The sequence below is a fragment of the Phocoena phocoena genome, chromosome 20 (genome assembly GCF_963924675.1).
Source record: "Phocoena phocoena chromosome 20, mPhoPho1.1, whole genome shotgun sequence".
NCBI lineage: Eukaryota > Metazoa > Chordata > Mammalia > Artiodactyla > Phocoenidae > Phocoena > Phocoena phocoena.
Genome location: NC_089238.1, coordinates 37,180,948 through 37,199,818, shown reverse-complemented (window position 1 = coordinate 37,199,818; position 18,871 = coordinate 37,180,948).

Below are 18,871 nucleotides of genomic sequence, written 5' to 3'. Positions count from 1 at the left end.
TAATTAATTATAACTTTTCCTTTTCATCCAAGTAATTGCAGTTGTAACTAGACTGAAATATGTTCTTTTTGCTTACTTTCCAAAAGAACATAATCGCTGACAGAACTTTATGCAATATTTCAATAACAGCAGGCTTCGGTATCTTCATTTTACAGATCAAACTGCATGAGGTAATTGACATGGCTTGTCCAAGTTCTGGAATCAGAGTTGAACACAGTATCTCATGGCTCCAAATCAGTACTCTTTCCTTTATTCCACATCTTCTAGTGTTTATAAAATACTAGTATCTGGATCAGATGACACCATGCATATAAAAATCGTTTGTGCACTACAAAGTTCTACTTAAATGGAAATGATTATAGAACAAAGCAAAATGCATTTCTTTAAAGTTAGCAAAACCAAACCCATTTTAACAACTTACGTAAGCAAATTCCTTTCCAACAATAGTCTAAATCATTAAGTTATAAAATGGTAGTTTAATGTATTTTAACAGACTTTCCATTGCATGTTCCTTAGAATTCACTTCTCAATTTTTGTCTTAAAACATGTAAAGAGTAAGATATGGCTCATTCTCTCAAGGGTGTGATATTCTGAGGGGGACAAAATTAGATATAATAATTTATTTAATTATAATGATGATAATAATACAACCACACAACAATTGAAAGTAATATGAATCATTAAAGACAGAGACTAAATCACAGGGGTGAGGCATGTACAGAGTTTTAGGAAAATATTGCCTTAAGAAAGTAGCTATTGCCTCAATCAGAAGAAGCGGTATAATTTACACCTGATCCCAAGATATCCCACTTCATCCCTGCGATTTAACGAACAGCTGGTCTTTTTTTTCTGTTCCAGGGATTGTTCAAAGCACTGGATATGCAAAATGCATGGACACACTGTGCCCCCAAGAGGAAAGACAGGTACTTCAAGGTGACTGCAACTCAGTAAGTACTGAAGTAAGATTGTGAGCACCATGAGGAAGAACTAATAAGTTAAAGAAACATTTAAGATGAGCCTTGAAGGATGGGCTGTAGTTCATCTGGAGAAGGGTGGAGAGATACTTCTATGAAGAAGAAACAATGAGCAAGGATGTGAGGGCATGAAATTACACACAGTTTGAGAAAGCATACGTATTAATGTCAGGGACAATACCCACCAGGAGCTCTTCTTCTTAGCTTCAAATGAATATTAAGATTTACAAAACTATCAGAGAACACGCGTGGTTTCAGCTACTCAGATTTAGGCAACAAAGCACAGCATACCAGCCGGTCAGTATGCCCGTACAGAAGCGCAATTGCTTTTTGCCAGCTCCCCTTACATCCAGCAGGTGAAAGCTCAGGTAATGGAAGAACACATATCTTGCAGATATGTGATCCAACCTAGTTTAGAAGCCTCATTTCCAACATGAGCCAGTATCTGTGAACCACTTCAGTATTATTAAGTGAGGTTCCAGGGTCTCTACATGGGAAATACCAGTTAAGAGATTCTCTTCCATATAGAATTTCAAAGCTATGGCTCCAAATCAAAATTTTTTCAGCCATACATAGACATCCGAAACCAGACACAATTTGATAATCAGGGATTGTTTTTACCATAAGCAATGCTGCTAATAGTACACCTGAAAATCTACCTTTATTAAATCTCCAGGGTAACAGGACGTGGCTGAAGGGAAGGAGACCAGCTGTGACTATATGTCATCACCGGCTCTTTACTCCAATTATTTCTAATTTGGGGCAAATGTTTGAAGAAATAACAACGTAGGTGGAGAGAAGCAGGAAGGTTTCAGAGGCTCATCACAGGCACATTATATAGATCTTGGTAACAGGGCCCTGAGAATAAGGGAAAGGAAGTGGTCAAGTGTCCGTGTGAAAGTTACCAAAGGTTAAGGAGGAAAATGGTTCTCAGAGAGTTTGATATGTTTCACGTCTCCCACCTTATCTCCTATCATAATCCCTTTAACTGTTTGCTTTCTGACCATGTTCATCCATCTTTCACTTGAATATGCCATATTACAACTAGTTATAGAACTTTCGCACAAGCTTAGCCTTCTGCCTGGGTAACATCATCATCATCACCATCACACACATACACATATACATTACACATCATACATCCTTTACTCAAGGAAGTAACCCTGATTACCACTGGAGGAATTCTCCCAATCAAATATCCTCTTGATATCTTATAACTTTATATCATAGATTTTAACACAGTTTTCCCTTTACGGTCGTTTCAGTATTCATTTATAGTTTCCTCTAGATAGTAAGCTTGATGAATGTAGGAAACATACCTGGTTTGGGGCCCTTCCCAGTTCTTGGCACAGAGTGAGTACTTATAAAATTATTTTGAGTTCATTAATCAAAGGATAAATGCACAAATCAGACAAAGAATATCACGGGAGAAAATGTTGGTAATGGTTAGAAGAAAAATGTAATTTCAGTTGGTATATGAACTACCCATTAAATATCCAAATTTGAAAATGTTCAATTAACAGTGAGAAGGTAATGGGACTAGAGATAAGGATCTGAGGGTGTGTATGTAAAAAGCTGCAAAAGTCTTAAGTCATCATGATCACTGTGGTTTTACATATCTAAAACACAAGAAATTACATGAGTCACAGATGAAACTTACCATGTTTTGAAGAAGCAGTTGCCTAGAAAAATGTTTATGCATAAGTGGGAATTACCAGTTGGCCTTTAAGGCTTGGTAAAATGTTGATACTATAAATGCTATCTCATTTCCAGCTAAAAGAAAGGAAGGGTAGGACCTAACAGCCACTTAGTACTTTTTACTAGAAAACACCACTTTCATAAACTCTTTTAATCGTCACAAAAGGACAGTTCTGATCTCATCATCATCTTTTTATGAATAAGGAAGAAAATGGATTTAGAAAGTTAACTAATTTGCTCAGTGTAGCACAGTAAGTAAATACAAATGGCAGGTCTCCCAAACAATATTTGCATATATTTTTTTTCAATACCTTAATTTTTAAATAAATCTTTCATATTTTTTGACCTTTTCAAATGCCCTTCACCTGTCAACTCAGGTGGCCCTGTATATTTTGTTTAATGCTTCCCCAAGATCAGGATGACTAAGTCCTTTCAGGTTTTATCTTTTTTACAAATGGAAGCATCCCCTAGGCTATATAGTCTTTGCTTGGTGTTTTCTAAAAACAAATACACACCTGTCAGAGATCCCAGCTACAGCCTCACTCAGATGAATCAGTGTCCTTTCTCTGAGAGAAGGTGGAGTAATTTCTATACCTTTTTTTCATCACCTGCTCTCTGCTCCAATTATTTCTAGTTTAGAGGCCTCTCTTCACATTCATCCCTCTCAGTTCAGTCTTCTCTCCCTTGTGCAGGGTGAGGGATCACGGTTCCCATACACTCCCGTTAGGATGCCAAATTAGCAGTTAGCAGTTAAGGAAGCTCATTCACAAAAAAGACATAATCATTCAATTATGTGAAAGTCAGAAGAATGATCTCTTTACATCCTAAGCCACATCAAAGAGGCTGACATTTATTTCGGATCATCATACCTTGATGACTGATCGATTTGACCATCTTCCTATTCTGTGAAACAAAGAAAAGGAATATTTGTCTGCATTTCATGGCCATTTATCATTCCTCTGGCTTCCAGATTGCAAGGCTGAGATCAAAGGACAGGGGAGGAGTGATATTCTGCCGCCTAACACTGAGAGCAAAGCATGATCATACCCCAGTGTTTTCTAATGGTTAAATATCACCTCTGCTTACTTTGTATTGTGAAAGAAACAAACACTGGAAACACTAAGATAACGAGCTCTCTTAATATATTGCACATCAAATTCTATTTGTTCTCTTTGATTTTGGAGTCAAAATAAGCTCCCAAGTAATCAATCTGAATATGGATTCCAATCCATATGTATCCCTAGGCTCCGCCGGTAATTTGCTGTGTGATTTGGTCAGGTAGCCTTCCTTACCTGGACCTAATTTTTCACACATATAAAATGGAAGAATGGGAACTTGATCATTTTTGACATTTTCATTAGCAAGTTAAAGCCTCAGCTTTGATATTCAAGTGATACACCCAGTTAATTTGTTATCATAATTGTTTTTAGTCCACAAGCAAATTTTATAAATAAGAAGAGTGGGTTATGAATATGAACACAGAAGTTTTTCCATCTAGACTATAGACATATCATATCATTTTCTGCTCATATACCATTTCATTCCTATAAAATGTGAAATCTTAAAAATCTAACACTTTTGTTTGTTTAATCATAAAATACAAAATATGTAGCACATGATATGAAAGCCTCAGGTAATTCCTTAAAATCTCCTACTTCTCTCCAGGGGAAACCACCTTTAACAGCTTAGTGTGCGTCCCATCACAATCCGTTTTATGTCCTATACACGGATGATATTGGCATTTACCTTTTGTTTTATGTTAATAGGGTTGTACTTTGCATATTGTTGTGTGTGTCTTTTTCTCACCATTTAGCAATATGCTTTTCAGTGCTATCCACGTGAGCATATAGAGCTATCTCAGTCATTGTCTTTGTGGATGCATGTTAATCAATGGCATAAATGTACCACAATTCAATGTATCCATCTGTTGATATACATTTAGATTTTTAGTTTCTTTTCACTTTTACAATGACAAAAATGCTGAAAAAACTTTTGTTTTTTTCCAATTGAAACTGTACTTTTTCATCTGTTTATTTGCTAGAGCTCCTGGCATATGAGTAGTGACTCAATATACATCTGATGATTAATTCATGGAAAAATATTGTTATATATTACCCTAACAATGGATTTAAATTTGTAGCAGTGGAAATAAGATTCTTCACCACTTTTTGCCTTTTACCCTCATTACTAGATGGATCCAGGGAGCCAGAATGACTTTCAAACATGAGAAAGGGCAAATAATTGAAAGATTCAGAAGTATTACAATTCTTCACCCAGGGAGCAGAGGATGTCTTGTAACTTCTTCCTTCCAAATCTTCTCTTGTCTGATGTCCAGAGCACTGAAAAGATTAGAAATCTAGAAGAACTTCAAGGGGTGGGGGGAAGACTATCATGAGATTTCAGTCCATTCATCCATTTATTCTTTTTTTTCTTTTTCATTTGCTCAATTATTTATTTAACGTAGGAAATGTTTCTTAACCATTGGCATATACTGGGCACTCTTACTTGTTACCAAGGAGTCTAGTAAAAAAACTGAAAAAGAATGCTATTTATTGAGGTTTACTGTGTTTTATTTACTTTACCACATGAATATAATATATTTCTTACAACAGTATCACAATGTAGGGTTTTTATTCCAACTATATAGATATACAAACAGAGGCTCAGAGAATAACTTCTCCCAGTGTATATAGAGTATGACATTTGTAGTCAGACAAAATAGATTCTGAATCTAAGCTAAGCCAATAACCAACTGTGTATCTTTAGTTTAGATGTTTAGTTTTCTAATCTAGGAAATGAAGATAATACTAACAATATCCATATGGTTAAGTTGAGCTTAGTACGAGACCTAGGACACCAGAGAAGACGTAATTGAGACTATTGTTTTCATTATTGTTTCTTAGTCTGCTTTAGTGGTCAAGAGGTGCTGAGATGGATAGAAGCAGAAGTTGACTGATTAACCTTGCCTTGGGGTCTGGAGAAAAGGAGATGCTGATATGCCTTAGCTTAGCTCCTGACAGTAAGAGACAATTCAGAAAGTAAGAACAAACGTCCTACTTATGACGAAGTGAAGAATGACTGTCCTGTAAAAATCAAGACCTATGGGATGGGAAAAGGCTTGGACAAGCTCAGCAGGGAAGGGAGGGGCCCAACATTACCATGCCCCACCCCACCCCCCATCCAGAATGTTCTGCATCACTACCTTTACTTCCTTTTACTCACTTGTTGGTGATTTAATCATTTCCCCTTGGGTCTGCTGATGAACATTTACCAAAGCAAGACAAGTTCTCAGTGGGCAAGAGGGTTTCTACCCTGCATTTCTTTAACTCAAAGAGAGTTGTAACCTCAGTCTGGCTTCCTTGCCTTTGGAGTTGCTTAGGACCAGTAAAATTCAGATCAGTTCACTTGTCTGCTTTGCTTTCTTTCTGCCTCTGTTTCTCACTGCCATTTTTAGACAGATGCCTGGAAGAAACAGTTTGTTATTTGAGACCAGACAGCATGGGTTTTAATGTGGCTTGTACCAGTACTGAGCATCTGATTTGACACATTGCATCACCTGAGTCACAATCTTCATCTTTAAATTACAATGATAATATTTAATTTCCAAGGTTGTCATGCCATAAAAAGAATAAACAAGGTGAGGCACTTGGCAAAAACATAACCAATTAGTACATATTTGCTATTTTTTTTCTTTACAGTAGATGACTAAGACTGAATAAGCTAAAAAAACATATAAAAATTTGAGAGTTTGCTTTTCACTATTGTTTGTATAACTCCTAATTTGACGTTTATGCAATATTCCTCTAGATGTATTATAATCAAGGTTTCAGTGGAGAATACTGCTTGGACTAGAATCTCCTCCAGCTGTTCTTGTTAAAAATCAGAGCTGAAGAGTCACTTCTAGGGAAGTATTTGCATATAGATGAACTCAGTAGTTACTCTAGACCTTTTGAACCATTTCAATCTCTATGGGCAACAATCCTTAGTTCTTTTAAATAGCTTTGTTACTCAGTGCTAACATGACTCATGTTGTGAAACCTTTAATAAGCCTTTTAAAACACTCTACCTCCATTCATAAGAGCAGGGCCTAAAATGTAACGTCGCAAATTAGTTGGAACTTGGATTTAAGTATGAGGAACTGAGCTTTTGTAGTCACTGAATGGTATGATCCTACCAATTTTCACACAAAACACCCAACTGGGTCTTTTGAATAAGACTTAGAGCGGGGGACGAGCCCAAAGATCACACTGTAAACAATTTTCAATAGTAACCCATAGCTTTTGTTATAGGCCTACTATAAAATAGATTTGATTTTATAACCTGTAATATTGTGATATTGTTTCTTTATTAGTTACACAGATAGCATAAGGAGGATTTTACAAATGAAGACACATAGGCTAAATGAAGGTGGGAAGAAGTGAGGAGATTGTAAGAAAATAGTTTATACACTGCAGGGTGTTCAATATGCCTGGGAACGTATTGAAAGAGAAATGAGAGCAGTACTGAGAATTGCTTTCTCCTTCTCTCCATCTGGCTACGTCCCAATCTTCCTTCATGAATCACATGCTTTCAGAATCTGCCCTCGCACTCCTCCCAGTCTGATGTAGGTTGTCTTTCTCTATTGCCTTGGCATCTGAGGCCTTCCCCTTCAAATACCTCTGCAGTAGGCTAAATTGTAATAGTCTAGTTACTCCTCTATTTCCAAGACTATATTGTAAGCATCTCCAGAATGTCTTGTTTAGAACTACATCTCCATTGGCTACCATACAGATGGTACTCATCATACCTTTACTGAAATGAGGTTAATGCGGGTCTTTATGGTAAGGTGAGATCTTAATGAGATCATCAGAGCTTGGTACTTAGCTTCACTGATTCACTGGTCCTAAGGCTGAATCTCATCATGTGTTTAGTGATCATGTACTGAATACAACACAGATCCTGGTCAAAGGAGTAAAGGGGTATAGGGAGATACACTTCTAACCATGAAGAGATCATATGTAGCCTCTCTAGTTTTATAGCTGGCCAGTGTGTGGGTTTCTTGTGAAGGGCTCCTTTAAATATACTCCTATGAGAACCTTGGGGCCAGGTATGACTGTTCTGAGCATTTACTTTTAAGCTAGGAGGCCACAAAGTTAAGGGTAAAATTGAAACCATAGTTAAGACAAGGAACTAGGTCAAAATGGGGGAAGTGGTACCAAGTAAAGAGATATTTAAGGAAATTGAGTCAGGAATCAGCTCTAAATGCTATTCAGCAGTGCAGATGGTTGGGGAGACGATGTTAGAGTTTGGCTTTCATAGATATCTCTGGATGTCACCACTGAAAATGGTTTGGCATGCATTAATATTCTGGTTGCTTTATTAGGAGATAGATGGTGCTGGCTGGCTTAAACAACCCATGAAGGTCAGGGAAGTAGCAGGAGAGCTTGACTTGAAAAAGAAACCCATTGTAAAGCATTCATAAGTACTATTACAGGGACATGAGATAAGCATTGTGGATCATGGAACAAAAAGAAGCTTAACCCTTCATATGTATATAGAATTCTTCAGGTTAAAAAAAAGTGTAGCAAAATCCTTATTTTTCACACACACACACACACACACACACACACACACACACAGCTTTGTTGGAAAAGACCAGGCAAAGACAATTATCTCTCACCTAGAGATGAGGAAACCAAGGCTCAGAGTATAGGTGTGGTCTAATGTTATCCTGTAAGCAACATGTCCTGTGATTCAAAGAAAACTTTTCTGCCTGAAACCCTCTGTTCTTCATTCTGCCTTTCCAGGGGTCTTTGATGTATTTACATACAAAGAGTAGCCTAAATGAGAAAACAGTGTCCTTCAGGACATTGTTTAATCTCTCCCAAGAATGCCGATAATTTGATAAGGAAGTCTATAAAATTTAAAAAATCACATGGGACTTACTTGGGGTTGGCCCTTTACGTATATTCAACCTTTTAATACAAAAATAGTGGAAGGTAGGTAATTATGCACATTTACCAACATGGAAGATTTACATTCTAGCCCTTAAAAACTCCACTTTCTTTCAAAAGCCACATATGTGTCTAAACCACATATTCTGTGAGAGGGTCTCAAACGAGATGTAGCAAGAAAGAAACACTGCTCTCCGCGAGTACGACTACGCACTATAAAGTGGAAAGAGTTCCTTGGAGCAGGAGGCTTTGATGAATTAATCAGGAGGAGATTGTAGTTGGAATATGGGAGCTGCTCCATCTGAGCTGAAAATGCTGGGCTAGGAGTCAGCAAGTCTGGTTTCTGCTGCCAGTAGTTATCACTCAGGGGCCCGAGCCCAAATATTTCCCCTAAACTTTAAATAAAATGAAGTGTTTGATAAGTTCTATGTTAACTAGCTTTCACAACCTCTGTTAGTTTGCTGTGGCTGCTATAGCAAATTGCCACAAACATGGTGGCTTAAAACAGCTGAAACTTATTTTCTCTCAGTTCTGGAGGCCAGAAGTTTAACATCAGTCTCACCGGAATGAAATCAGGGTGTCCGGTATCAGCAGGACCCTACACCATCCAGAGGCTCTAGGGGAGAACCCATTCCTTGCCTCTTCTAGTTTCTGGCAGCTGATGGCCTTTCTTTGCTTGTGGCCCAGTCACTACAATCTCCACCTCTGTGTGCACGTTGTCTTCTACTCTTCTACGTGCATAATCCCGCTCATCCTCTCTTAAAACGTTACTTGTGACTGGACCTAGAACCTTCTAGATAATCGAGGATGATCTCCTCATCTCAAAACATTTACAGGTTCCAGGGATTAGGACCATCTTTGGGTGGTCATTATTCAGTACTGAAGCTAGTAGTAGTAGTAGTAGTAGTATATTTTAAAATATAGTGGATAAGAAGACAGGATTTTGAGCCAAACTCTTTGCAAATTGTTGGGCAAAGTACTAAAACTTTTCTCATCTGTAAAATGGAAATAAAAACTGAACCTATCTTATAGGCTTATTATAAGGATTTATAAGTTAATACTTAAGAAAGCACTTAGAACAGTGCCTATCACAGGATAGGTGACCAGAAACACTTAACTTTTATTATAAACTGTTACTATTTTCCACCCATGAAAAGCCTGCATATATTGAAGGATCTTGTCTACCAAAGACACTGCATGTATTTAGTAATATTTAATTTGATTCCTAATGTTTTATTAATCAAAGATATTTATCACTGCCTTTCAGAGCTGATTCAGCAGGAGATAACCAGTGTGTCTGCAATGAGTTGACACAACTCCAGCCAAAAGAACAGATTTTTAACATTTTAACCAGTGTATTCACAGTATGAGCCAAAGTTCCAGCACTGAAAACACTTGTTGAAATAGTGAAAATATCTATTTTACCTCTAATTAGGAATTCAAACATTAGATTTTTCTCTATATAAATCCTTTAAAATCTTATTTAATTATTCATTCTTTCATTCCACATTTTCCACCACTACCCAGGGAGTCCAGGCCTCGTTGAGAACTCTGCTCTTAAGCAATGTGGTACCTTTAAGGAGACCATCAAAGCTTCATCATCACCTGGGAAGTTCTTCATCTGGAGCATGTGTGGGAAGGGAGAGGCCATCACGTGAAAGTTGTTAACAAACAGCTTTAAATAGCCCTATCAAGAAGCCAACTCAAGCAAGGTCAGCCATTAATCGCACTGAAACTCACTGCGGCGAGGACAGAGAAGAGAAGGAGCCATGGTTAGCGTTCTGTGAAGTCTCTAGGAGAGACAGAAATATGCTCCTTTTACATATTAGACGCTGGGATAAGCTAATTGCCGAATCTATCAACGTCGGTCTGCGACTGTTGTGATGAGCTCCAACCGAATCTACAGCCTGGTTTAGAACTCTGCAACAACTTTAATCCTTCTAAAGGCCTTGCAAAAAACGGGGTCTCTCCTATCCTTAGGAGGTACAGATGGCCAGCGTCAGGAAAGCAGTGTTATCCAAAAGAAGAAGTGAAGGCAAATGATCCCATTTCACAGGTGACTGCCTAATTTATCTCTGTGCACATTTGTTGGGGTTAAAATGAGAAATTCATGTATGCTATACATGTGCCCTTTCCTCTTTCTCCTAGAGATTAAATTCTTTGTCTCGTCCATTCTCCAGGTCTCCTGGCACCTACAAGACACCAAAGCCCGGCCTTTCAACAGATGGGGAGGCAGGTAGGACTCAAATCTAATAGAGACTAAGAGATGAAATATATTTGCTGGTTTATTCCATGAACTTCAGATAATATGCTTAAAATGCTTATCTAATGCTAGGCACTGGATTTATAGATGATCACTCAGAAAAAACAGTAAAGATGGGGAAACTGAAGCTGTAAGTGGTAAATATCTTAGATACGCCATACAGGGAGCAAGATGCAGACTGAGGAGTTGAACTGGGGTAGTTGAGCTCAGAGTTTAGGCTCTTAAATATATTGGAATGTATCACCTTCCGATGTGCTGAGTTGCCAGCCTGCTTTCTTAGTCCCATTTCCCATTCTCTGCATTTACGGTAACAGTGAAATTCCATGTCCATCTGACTGATTCTTGGCAATTTCATTCTCTGCCTCCCCAATGATTTCTTGTTTGACTCTAGACACCTGTTTCCTACTTCCCCAGAGTACAGAACTATAGCCTACTAGAAACAGATGAAAGCAGGTGACCTGTGACCTGTATTGAAAGTCTTGCCTGAGGATATTAACCCCTGACAATCCTATTATGAAGAGCATGGTACAAAACAGAATTCATAATTCCACATTCAGATGTGACATTTTCTACATCTCTCTGTGTTGTGCGGCATTTTACTGTGTTTTACTATATGCTTCTGTTCAATATTTTATTAGAGTTCACTGAGCTGTAGAACAGGTAAAAGAAGGTATTGAAAAGTCAGAAAAAATACATGTTTAGCTCCCACATGGGACTCTTGTTTAGCCATATTGCCTTGAGTTTCAATATTTCATGAGTAAAATAGTGATGATAAAATACACCTTGTTAAATGGCTCAGATAAGAAAACATTTATAAAGCAGAGAGCACAGTAACAGGAATGTATTAAGTCCACGGTAACTCCTAGTTACTTGAAAAATAATTGTGTTCTTGTTTATAAAGGTGTTTTGTTTTGTTTTTTTAATAAGTCCTTCATGTTTCTCAATATTAAGACCTCATTTCGTTTTCATCTTCAAATCTTACTCTGGTGCTTGGCCCATAGCAGGTGCTCCATATGCAGTAGTGAAATTGAATTTCTGAGAGTTGTTTAGACTTTAAATGAATCTGTGGAAATTCTATCTAGCCTAAAAATTCTTGCCCTTATCTAAGATTAATTCCTTGGAAATTGAAGAGGGAAGAAGGATGGGGAATGCAAGTAGAAAAGAAAAGAGAGAAAAAAGATTATCTGTGAGATATTTATCTGAACAGTCTGGCAGTGAGAGTGGCAGGCTTTCGATGGTCTCCTGGTGTGGGAGGGAAGATGAATGGTTTCCAGGGAACCCTGGTGCTACTCCTTAAAAGGAGCCTGCTGTGGCCAGAGCTGGCCTCCTTGACCCTGTTTCAATGTAGGAGGAAAGATGGGGAGAAGTATAAAAGGAACTCACACTATGACAGCAGTTCCCCTGGAAATACTGGATTTGTTGAGGCAGCTGGGATGTGAGGGTGCTTGGTGTGGTAAAAAGCACTTGAACTGTGACTCTGCTGCTGCAGCTCTGTGACCTTAGGCACATCATTTGGCCCTCTGAGCTCTTTACTCATTCGTGAAATTAGGAAAATAACATCTACTTCACAGGGCTATTCTAGTGGTTAAGAAATACATTAAAGCTATTAACAGAGTTTATATATCTATAGCTATAATCTGCTATGTATTACAGATATTTATTTTAGGCTAAATGTGAAAAATAGTTATTTTCAGATGTTTGTTCATCTTTATTGAAAATTAACCCTTAAGTGCTGGCATCAATGTGTTTACTATATGATCCTGTCCTCTTGGTGAGATTTCATGGAACCAGAGGTAGATATTTGATATTGAATGATGTGGACTTTTCTTTCCTAAAATTTAGTTTGGAGGCAAAGCCCTGGTGTTCATACGGTGTGTGTGTCTGTGTGAGAGAGAGGGAGGGAGAGAGGTAGGAAGAGAGGGAGGAGAGAATGAATTTGGAGTATCCCATTCATACCTTTTGCTGGGAGCATACTCTTAGTAAATACTTTCACAAGAATCCCAGTCTCAGGCTCTGCTTCTAGAAAAGTCAGTTCTAAATCAACTGACATGGAAGTTGCCTGCCAGAAGTAACCAGCTCTAAGGCATATGTAGGTGTCCATAAAATCACACTGCAAAAGCCATTAAGATTTTTTTTAATTAAATAGTCTGTAGAGTCTAAAAAATTTGGGTAGATATGCTATATCAGCTACTAACTCTTTGACCTTGGGAAAGTTAATGAACCTCTAGTGACTCAGTTTCCTTATCTGTAATATCTATCTCACAGGACTGTTTGGAGAAATAACAGATGTAGGGGTCTTCTCAGATGTCCTGGTACATCATATAAATTTAATAAATAGTAGCCTCTGTTATCACTATTACTACCACTACTACTGTTGTTTCTCTGTGGATGATTCTAGCTCAGACGCTCTGCTTGAAGCTTTTTGGTTATTTTTTTTCTTTTTTTACCATTTACAACTGTGTCCTCCTAACTTATACTTAAACCAGAGTTAGAAAGTACTCCCGAAGTCAATAGTGAAAATGGAAACATTAGTGTAAACATAATTGGAAGAGACTGGTTGCCATGGTGATGCTTTTGCCAAAATAATGGAGAGGCAAGTTAAATGGCAAGGGAGGCTGTAAAAAGTTGCCTTTATTTTTAACTACATGGAGTGTGATGGATAAAAGAAAAGCACCAAATTGTATTTAGCAGACATTTTTCTCTCTTTAAAATCTTACTTACAACAAATACATTTTTACTTCAGTGCTGCTGTTATCCACAGTAATATTTACCTATCACTAGCAAATGTTTCTGCAGAAAGGAGTTAGTATCGTAGAATCAGACATCCTGTTTTTGAACCCGAGTTTGGCAAATTTCTGTTCTCAAAAACATGCACAATATAGATGTGAGAGTTTTTAACTCTTTATACTCTATAGCTCTTGTAGTACCATTCTACCAACAGGCCTGAGTTGATAAGATTAAGGAACCAAGTTCCTGAAATTGAAAAATCGTGAAATCAAGTTACCAACCCAAATTTTTTTTGGTTCATTTCTGGAGTTGTCTTTGTGTCTCGGCATCACAAAGAAGAAAGTGGGTAAGAAAAAAATGGCAACCTAATGAGGAGGATGACCTCTGGAGTGAACTGAGGGGGTTCAGATTCCAGCATCACCTCGTGTTAGCATTGTAAACTTTGGCAAGTCAACAATAAGGCTAGTATACTAATAGTACCTAACAGTTTATTTTAAAATATGGTTAGACATGCAAGGTACTTAGCGTTGTGCCTAACATATAGTTTCTGCTCAATAAATTGTTACTCACGGTAATGTATTTTAATTTTGATTAAACTGCAAATAATTATGAATAAAGTGATAATATAGGCGGCATTTGATGACTGCAATAAAAAGAAAACCTCTCACTCAAAATGGTGGCCAATACCCACCATGTTTGCTTTGGAAGAGCTCCTTGCTTCCCTCATGGAAGATTAATCCCTGTCAAGGATTTGGAAGCTGATTAAATGAGCTTATCATTTTACCTAAGCAATTCGTTTCCTCTTCACAGGCTTCCTGCTGAACTAGCACCTTTGAATGATACTCATGCGATATTTAACTGGTGTGACCATTGGAATATATTTAGTTCAAAATGGTATCTTCTTTTGGGCATACATAATCCAGCTAGAAATGTTTATTTTCATATTCTGAGCCAGTCTAGTTATAGGTTTCCCCCACTATCTGAAAGTAGTAGAGTATTCTTTTTTTTTTTTTTTTTTTTTTTTTTTTTGCGGTACGCGGGCCTCTCACCGCTGCGGCCTCTCCCGTTGCGGAGCACAGGCTCCAGACGCGCAGGCTCAGCGTCCACGGCTCACGGGCCCAGCCGCTCCGCGGCACGTGGGATCCTCCCGGACCGGGGCACGAACCCGCGTCCCCCGCATCGGCAGGCAGACTCTCAACCACTGAGCCACCAGGGAAGCCCAGTAGAGTATTCTTATGAAACTTTTCATAAGCCAAAATGGTGTCAAGCAAAGAAGCAGTGATCTTAGGACATATCTTGCTAACAGATGCACAAAATAAAGCACAGATGCTCACAGACACAATTCAAAGCTGTGGTCGCTTGATGCTGAGTGTGGTTCCCAGGAAGGAGCTGGGGGCCGCTCTGACTGCTCAGGGTGTACACTTTCTGTATAACAGCTCTCTGCAAAACAAATGCTGAATGCTACTTTCAATTTTTGCCCTTTCTTGTAAACGTGAAAATCCTCTTCAGATTTCTTTAGTTAGCAAAAACTGGTGCAATGTAGTTCTTTCATAAAAGTGAAGGGGCGGAAAGTGAATTTCGAAAAGCAGGGTGGTGCCTATACCAGTTCATCACAGTAGTGAGTGACCTCTGTCAGTAGGTTTATACCATCTGAGTAATTCTACATATTTATTCTGTAGTTTTAGATATTCTCAACAAATATTCAATCCTAAGTATTTCTATACACATTTTAAAAGAGCAATATTGGGATAGGCAGATGTTCATATGATAGATCAATCTTATTATCAACTTTAAAAAGGCTCTCTGTACACGGTAAATTCACATGTGTGCACAAACACACTCGTTCATACATACACACACATCCTCTCACACATATGTTCATAAATATGCCTTTTCAACTAGAGTGTTTTGTGCTTGATAGTAACACAATTACACATTCAACTTATGAATAGTCTTGTTTTTATCTTAAAATCTCAAAGTCTTCAAATGACTTTTTGTGATTAATACTGGTCTCAACAGTTCCAGAAAAAAAAAGCCCCCTCCCCCACCCCCCATATATAGGAACTAACACTGAAATGCCTAGAGAATTCTGGACTTGCTAAAATTGTCTTCAGTGCACCCTAAATAAAAGTTCAGGCGTTCAGACTTAGAAATGTAAAAGAGGATAAGTAATTCAGTAATGGCAATGATGTCTTGCTTGTATAGTATTTTTCCTCCATATCTGAAAGGTCTCCAAAACAGTGCCAAGAAAGAGGCAGGCTGGGTGTTATTACCCTCAGCTTACAAGTGAAGAAATCAGGGCTTGGATAACTTAAGTAAATTGACTACTTAAAATAGTATATAAACACTCCCCCTTTTTAAACTACAAATACAATACTTTTCAAACTACTTGATTCCCCCCCCCAAATTATGAGAGTAAATAGGATACTAGAGACAAAGGAGGTCATTTACAAAATTAGATATCAATAATTAAAAGCTAAGCAACCCTCTTATTTGGACCTCCAAATACTTGATAATTAAATCCCTAATAGGTGACATGCCCCATATCCATAATGCCAATTCAGATGACAGTCCCATATAGCTTTGAATAACCTTTGTACTCAATGAAACATAAATTCAGTCTGTTGTCTCAGTATTAGACTATGGTGGATCGCATACTCAGGAACTGATCTTGGTTTTTACCATGAAATTTATCCTCAACCTCTCGATGTATTTTCCATGTTTCTCCTTCCTCTGCGTAAAGCTACTTGTCTCAGCCTTACCCGAGTCCATAGCTGATTTCAACAGTTAAAGTGTTTAAATAGCGTGAATTTAAAGGAACTGGTATGGCCAGTTTCCATTCCATCTTGTCTATCATGGAGGCAAAGAATTTGGACTATGGAGGTAACCACTACTGAGAAATTTTGAGAGTGGTTACTATTTACCAGTAATGGTAGTGGTGCCGTCCTGTCATGGTGCTGCTTTGCAAATGAACATAATATTCAGAAGTGAAATAAAATACAGTTGCCTTTGTGCTACTCTGTAATTCCTTGGGTTGTCTGCTATTTCTGTTACTGGTTACATTGAGGATATGGGACCATACTACTCACCCTTTCAGAGATGGTAATATGCACACACACACTACCCAGCAACAGGTGAATTCCAGTTCCTTGAGAATTGGAAACCATCTACACACATGTACGGTATGGGAATTGAGTCTTTAGAAATGAGCAGAGTCGTGATCTGTTCAGGTTTTTATTCTCCTTTGGCTTCTCCCTCTCTTAAAAGTTTTCAGTTCTTGCAAATTTGCATCAAGATTCTCATCTTGTGTGTCCTAAAGAATTGATACCAGTAAGCTGGGTGACACACTCAAAATTCAAACCACATTCAAGTGTGTTGAACTTACAAAACCACCACTTCAGTGAAGTCATATTGCAGTTTAAAGAAGAAAGTTCATGAAAGGTGTGATGACATTGTCTCCTGACACACCCAACTATTCTCACCTTAGTTTCATTCTTACATGCTCAAGTGAAACCTTTATCTTTCACAGCCTAAGAATTTAAGATTTTCAAATCATTATTCATTAAGCATCAAGATATTTGATTCCACAGCTAAATCCTTCCTCACAATCTCATAGAATAAATAAACAGTGTGGTTCCATAGGTCTGTAAATATTATCATCTGTTGTTTGAAGGGGGAAGACAACACAAAACTTGTTCTTCCTCTCATTTCACAGCTCCAAACAATATAATTTCTATGAAATAAGTGTTTTCAATTCTTCTTGTCATTCTGAAGCATTCTCATCTCATTCTCTCACTACCGTATTTTATAAAGGCTTCATTATTTCGCCTTTAGACAAATCTAATGTTCTCTTAATCTGTGTTACTTTTATCAGTTTTATTCTTCATGCCCGCCTCCAGGCCCAGTAATCCACTTTCCATCCTTCTGCAAGAGTGGGATGACTGAGAGAAAACAAATGATCAGGTCGTCCTTTTGTTATAACATCTCAGTTGTCCCACTATACAAGAAAATAAAAAGTGTGAGTTCTAAATAGATAATGCAAAGTCTCTTAGTTTGGTCAAAGTCCAGCTGTGCTTCCTTATTCCCTACTGCCCCTGAGGCATTGAATAAATTAAGGAATAAATGAGTGAATGGAGACACAGCAATTGGTAGTACGCTAAATTTTTTGTCTTTATAAAACTTACAAACAGGCAAAGATACTCTATTTATGGAATAATTTTTCACTGGTTTTTAAGTCATTAAAAATTGGGAGAAATCAATGTACAGCTCTTTTTAGCCATTCTGTAGTCTTTAAACTGAACAATATTGGTTTATGAATGATATATTTCATTTCATTACAGTGAAATTTCACCATCATGTATTGGAAGAAACAAATTTAGACAATAAGAACTCCTATAATTATTATTCAAACTTTAGTATATTTAATTATTTTCATATTCTCATTACTTTTGGGGGGATTTTCTCAATGAAAACAGCAGTAAATTGTCCTGAAAGTATTAACAAAGCACCTGAAATATGTCTCTGTAAATAAATGACCTTCAGGTGGAAATATCGTTGAGGAAATATATTTCTGCGTCATTCAAACTCAAGCCTCTGTTAGTGTTAAAACAGAAAATGAGAGAAAAAGAAATCTTGATGAGGAACACAATATAAAATTGCTGGACGGATTTAATTTAACTTGGGAATAATTGTCTTACCTAGTCCAAGAAAGGGTAATTTAGATTCACAGAGAGCAAGGGATATATACCTGACCAGGAGTGATGTAAGGGTACAGTTACTCATCACTTAGAATCTGTACAGATTGACACATTTTTCAAGAATCCTCAGAATATTAACAGAAAAAAAGAAACATCAAAATCTTGTCCCATTAATGTCTAAACATTAGGGCTCTAATATCAGGTCCAAGAGTATTGCTAAAGATAGGATAAATAAGGTCATCACTTCAAAATAAATAATGTCATCTTATTTATCATCTTTGCCTTTTGTATTACACACCTTATAACTTTGGTTTATTAATACGCCTAATGACGTATTCTCTCTGGAAAGACATCATTCTAAGCAAGGTTCCTACCTATGACTGTAACCTTCTAATATTCTAAACTTTACGCATGATCCTGCTAAGCTAACGGTATATCTTAATGCATTACGCTCTACGTTTGTTCTTTGTTCATGTCTAGAATGCCTTCTCCTTTCCGCAATCCTTTTATTGACCAAGCGAACCCCTAATCATCCTTAAGGCCATAAGTCATTTTACCTTCTTCAGGAAGCCTTGCCTG